General features: G+C 29.5%; 1 long non-coding RNA gene across 1 annotated transcript; it reads right to left on the bottom strand.

Annotated features, from left to right (window-relative positions):
- Positions 1-4,606: 4,606 nt before the first annotated feature.
- On the bottom strand, positions 4,607-5,140 carry LOC140756357 (uncharacterized). The gene is made up of 2 exons (XR_012103881.1): positions 4,839-5,140; positions 4,607-4,802 (listed from the first exon to the last, which is right to left on the bottom strand). It is a non-coding gene; the product is annotated as an uncharacterized LOC140756357 (long non-coding RNA).
- Between the last annotated feature and the right edge of the window lie 1,077 nt (positions 5,141-6,217).

Raw genomic sequence — 6,217 nt, 5'->3', positions numbered from 1 at the left:
GGCTCTGGAATATTTGGCATACTTCATACCAATATCATATATCAAATGGCATATACCACATGCGTATACCAATACATTATACCCGCAACATATTGTATGGCGAATTTGCACCCACAACTTTAAAACATAATTTTTTTCGTAATATTAAATCCTAACCTAAACTAACCTATCCAATTCTTAGATATATAATATCAGTCTATTGGGGTTTTATTTAACTATCATTATTGTAAATTCGCCATGTGATAACTGTTCTAATTGATACTTGCAAATCAATTCATAAAACTAATATGATATGAAATGAAAAAAAAAATAAACAAAACTTATTATATATTTTTGAAAAATTGTTTATATTGTCAATTTATATTTCTTTTTTTATAACACACTAGCACCCAATCATGTTTGTTTTGTTAAATGTTATGTTATGTTTTTAAAGATTGTGTACGCAATAATAAATTATTTGAAATTTTATTTGTAATCAAAATTTTCGAAAACTTTTTCTCTTTCACTTTTGAAGAAATATATATATTTTTATAATTATTTTCCAGCACATTCTCTTTAACGTTATAAACGTATTGTTAACGTATTGTTTTATAACATTTGATTATTTTGTGAACTATTAAAGTCACCAAAAATAATGTTAATTAAAAATTGTATTTCATTAATAAAATATTGACATTTGAAATTAAAACAAATCCCATTAAATCTGTACACATCTTTATTTTAAAGGAATCTTAGCACGCATTGTCTAAGTTTTATTTTTAATTTTAAATTAATAATTAATGCTTTTTATTTTAATGTTAATCTTATTTTTAAGTTTGCCCTTATAGGCTGTGGACGAAGATTTGTGTCATATATTTTTTTAGATCACATAATAATTTATAAAAATAATTTGTTTTGCCCTATTTTAAATTTAACAAAATTGACCGTAAGTAATTATAAAAATAATGTTATTTATTTGTCAATACGTGACGACATTGTCATGATTACTCAGTGTTATAGCCCGCTTAAAACTACTAGTCCGCTCTGAATATAGAAATGAATCGCGTCGCCATAGCAAATTGTATAAATACACCTGCTCGCAACAACTTCAGAGCGGACTAGCATTTCGATGCGGACTATACCTATTTGTCAAATAATACCATTTTATTAAAATTAAAAGATAAAGAAGTAAAATATATGTGACCGTCCACAGCTTATGTTTTATTTAGAATAGACACAGTCATAAGCTAGACTTCACTACTGTGCAAAATAAATGTAATGTAATATCCCATTATAATTATTATATTCTGAAAACGATTTTATGTTGTATAGAATCAATCATTATTTTAGTTAAGTTTTAGTAAAATCACAAATCTGTTGAATCACAGACTAAATACTTTTAGTTTTCGTTTATTTTATTTATTTCTTGCTAATTGAGAAAATGAATTATTCAAAGTAAAATTTAATATACAATGCATTTCTTTTTGTATTAAGTATACTATTTTTGTTAGATATTTGATTTCACGTTATATCAATGCAGCCAGTTTTAATTTTAAACACAGAATGTTAGAACATTCATGTACAGTGATTTTATTACCAGTAACGTTAATGTTTAATTTTAATAACAAATTTAATATGTTAACATACATTGTTATCTACCGACAAATTTGTCACATTTTGTCACATATTAACTGTGACAATTTTATTAAATTAAATTTTAATGTATATTTTGTCGGTGACCGATAATATTGACACATTTTGTCGAGTTATAACAGTTACAAATTTCATTTAAACATCACATTTTTAAAATTTTGTAACATATTTGTCGTAACATTACAAAAATAAAAAAATAATATTGTTTTATAATATGACAAATGTTGATGCGATAATTTTGTCATTATTTAAGTGACAACACTATTGTGACAATTATTTATATTATATACACGTCAGATGTTATATTTTAAATCCACTTTATTTAAAACAAAAAATAATTCAGTTTTAATTGATGAAAATTTGATTTATTCGATGTAAGACTTAACATTGACGTCTGAATTTATTTTAATTCAATTAATGAGATTATTAAATAAAAAAAATAGGAGATTAGTTATACAAAAACTTTAAATTGAGTTATATTTTAAGTAATAATCCTATTCTTATTTTTAGTTAATTATACAAAAACGTCACCTATAGAAATGTCACATTTAAGAAGAATTGTAAAAATTATATTATAATTTATATTTTTAATGAGAATCTCAAGTTTTCATTAAAGTCCATTGCATTATTAATGTTATTGTACCATTATTATATCATACAATTATTTAACTTGGTATTTATACAGGGTGGGCCAACTTATCGTGACTTATGTTAAATGTATGACTTTTCGAAAGAAAATCCATATTTAAATTTACCTAAATATAAAACTCTGTCTCTACCACATCTCGTATTCTGCTATCTCATGCGGCTGTTTTTCTCTCATAACATTCGTTCATTTTTTATGACATCATATCCGCCAAACATATATCAATATTTTTAGCATATATTTTTAGAAAACACCGAATCAGTCGCTGCAGTCGCGCGATTAGTCTTAGTCTATTCAATTTCATAATAAACTTTGAAGAAGAAACTCTGCTATAGGCCCGTCTTAGTACAGATATGGCGTTCTTGATATGACGTCAAAAAAATAAACATGACCGATGCGGAAGGTCTTAATTATTCTTTACCGATATACATATCGATACCTTAATTCGCAAATCAGTCAACTCCACTTTTTTTCAAAATGTTTTTTTATTTATTTTGATTTCGTTCAACGCCATTTATTTTCAAAGTGGACTTGGCTGATTAAGATTAAGGTATCGATACACCTTACCCAATACATTCATCATTATGATCATGTTATATAATATATAACTATTTATAATATTATTATACATTTTATTGATATACATTTAAAATCAATCTGTATAATTTGGCCAGCCCTGTATAATTTAAATGTATACTTGTGTATAACTTACCGTATAAGTTAAGTGTATATTAACAACTATCCCATCGTTGTTGACTTTTAAGTGTAATGTATAATCTGTTTGTCGTTTGTGTTTTCGATGTTTAATTACTTTAAGATGCGGTCACACCTTCTGTATAATTTAGAAAAAAATGTATATTTCAATGCTTTTTGCATTTGAAGATCCCATGTGCATTTACTGCATTATTTTCACTAAAAATATATTTTAGTTTTCAAGTGGTGTGTGACGATAAAATATTATATTTCTTATGTGACATTGTGAATTATAATTGATTTAATTATAATTATATTATGTTTATTTCCATTTAAGAATCGAATCACGAATACATACAAAGTCAAGTGCCTCGTTCTAGTAATGTTATGTAGCCACTTGTTGCGATTTGGCAAAAGTACTTTGCTAATGTTTGCTTTGCTAATGTTTGCTGTAAAAATTGCAGTCCCAAATTGATAAGAGATGGCGCCACGTGTATCCTGCATTGCGCTATCGAAGTTTTTTAAACTCTCATATATAAAGAGTGCCAACTAAGAGTAGAAAAGCACGTCTGCTACCTATGCATGATCGCCTTCGCTGGCAGATCTTCACAAGTGGTATATTTGCCAAAGTTAAATTACATTTAAAATACATTATATTTTTATTTCGGATTTTTAAACTTCGATCCATGCTTAGATTAGATTGTTGTTTTCGTGAGATAAAAACTATGCGTACAATTGCAGTACATGCATTTTTGCAGCAAATACAATCGAATTAAAAATAACAGTTCCTTTTGATCTAGAAATAGTCTGTTATGTAGTTGAAATAATAGATCTGGTAGTGAATAGTATGTATGTATGTTTGCCAAATCGTTACAAGATAAAGCTCTGTCCAATCTAAGGCGTCTATCGCGCTCGTAAAATTAGTGGTTTGGACGGAGCTTTATATTATGTCCGTTTAACACCATCAACGCGTAAAACTTTGAATGTGACAATTATTTTAATTTACATTTTGGTTGTGCTTTTTAACTTCTTATTTTAATTGAGCTACAAGCATATTATGGATTGTCTCTTGAGATTTAAGTGATTCAAAATTACATAAGTGCTTAAAATATTAAAATAAACATTACTTGTAATTATTTATTAATTTAATTATTTTTACAAAAAGTATTTTCAACTGCGTATTATTATTATTGGTTGTGACTTACGCGTTGATGGTAAATGTGTTTAAAATTCTAAATTTTGAATTTTCCAACGGAGACATGTTAGTCATATTCGTCCCATCGGCCGCTAGTTACGACATAGACTGATCGATTGTCTGTACTATACAACGGGGTTGTTGATGAAAAACTTATGGGTTGCCATTGTAAAATATGTAAATTAGAAAAAAAATATTAGCCACAAACACGGTCGACAATTGATCTAAGGTTAAATAATAATTAATTTGAACCATTTTTGTCTACAAAAGTTCAAAAAATTGAACAATTAGTACTTAGAAACGTCAATTTTCGAAATTTTGTAGGCAAATATTGGTTAAAATTGATTATTACGAATGGGTGTAAGATATGGAGTCAAAGCTTTGATTGTAAAATTCAATACCTATAGAAGCATAGCTCGGTTGAGGTCTGGTTTTGAAAATGGAATCACTGTACTACCGAGTCCTCAGTGGTGACGCACTTGTGGCAGACATTAGGTCTCCTGTACCCCTAGTATGAGTTTTTACATTATTTCAAAAATGACTTTTTTTTGTATTTATTTACGTATTTCCCACACATTTCCAATCAGTTCTGATACAGTCTGCTTGGGGCGCTGAATATATGACTATGACTATGACCTAATCCTTCTCAGAATGAGACCTATGACCTATGACCTAATCCTTCTCAGAATGAGAAGGATTAGGTCATAGTCCACCGCGCTGGCCAAGTGCGTATTGGTAGAGTTCACACACCTTTTAGATTTTTTTTTACCAACTGCTTGATCATTCATTCTACATCTATAAATTGTCAACCGTGTTTCTGACACAGCATTAAAATAGAAAAAAAACAGTTAATATATTAAGACATACAATAAAATAAATAAAAGTATATTTTTGCATTTCAAATATACACGCCCATTTGAGCTTTTCATCAACAATTTATATATTTTAAGTGTATTTGTACGTACTGGTTTGGAAATGTGGTGTCTGTATTGTGTAATGGGACGCAAGGTATTTTGATCTTTTTGCACTTACTACAACTTATGGTGTAGTCCGCCTCGCTCGCTCGATGTACGAGCAGGCTGTGGCCGGACCACACTCCCACCTAAAGGGGGCCGCTTCCGCGGGAGCTCCCACGGTTGGTTCCTCCCTCCGACCATCAGGAGGGGGACTGCCAGCTTGGTAATTTGACCGAGTCCCGTACCCCCCGCTAAACAGCGGTGTTGGTATAATTTTAATGTTGTTTCATTATATTATGATATTATTAATAATATTATATTATTATGAAAGAATATTTAAAAAAAACCGGGGGGTATTCACCCCCTTGAGAATTTGCCCGGGCAAAGAGGGCACCCTCGAGACCCGAATGATCCCTACCCACCCCCATATTGCAAACGCAGACGCGGCATATGAGAGACCGGTGGGTATGAAATCCCATCTTGCTTGACAACTTATGGTGACAGTGTCATGCTCAGTGTTGCCAACAATGTTGTAAAATTTGCCCATAACAATTACAAGTGAAACTAAATTAAAATTTACCGTAACTAGATGACGCCTCGTTTTTCTTTATCTAAAGACTATATTCTTTTGATCTGTAGTTATTCCCGAAATAGCTGGAGTTGGCAATACTGAATTCTAATAGTCAAAAATCAAAACAATATTTTGGTAAAAATTAATACCTTGTGTCCAAATATTGATGATAAATATATTGGAATAGACCTATTTCTATGAGAAATGTTTAGTGACAATTTGAGAAACAGACCATACTTATATTTTTTGATATTACAACACCTACTCAACCTCAACTCCACCTACTCTAAAATCTTTTAATATTTGACTGGTAATTACCTCATTTGATAGATCTAATAACAAAAAAGAGAAATTTTGTTGTAATACATTATTACTTTAGGGTTACCATCAGTATAACGAATACTCCCAAATTCCTGCCAGCTTTGTTCTGCTTTTTGGCACAAGTCTCGGCGTGGATACTGCTTCAAGTAAATTCATAAAAATATTTCTATTCCAATATATTATTGTTATAAATTGACAAAGAA

This window comes from Epargyreus clarus, unplaced genomic scaffold (genome assembly GCF_041222505.1).
Source record: "Epargyreus clarus isolate Ecla_fem2 unplaced genomic scaffold, WU_Ecla_fem_2.2 ptg000035l, whole genome shotgun sequence".
NCBI lineage: Eukaryota > Metazoa > Arthropoda > Insecta > Lepidoptera > Hesperiidae > Epargyreus > Epargyreus clarus.
Note: the sequence above shows the minus strand (reverse complement) of the source record. Positions and strands in the feature narration are given on the sequence as shown.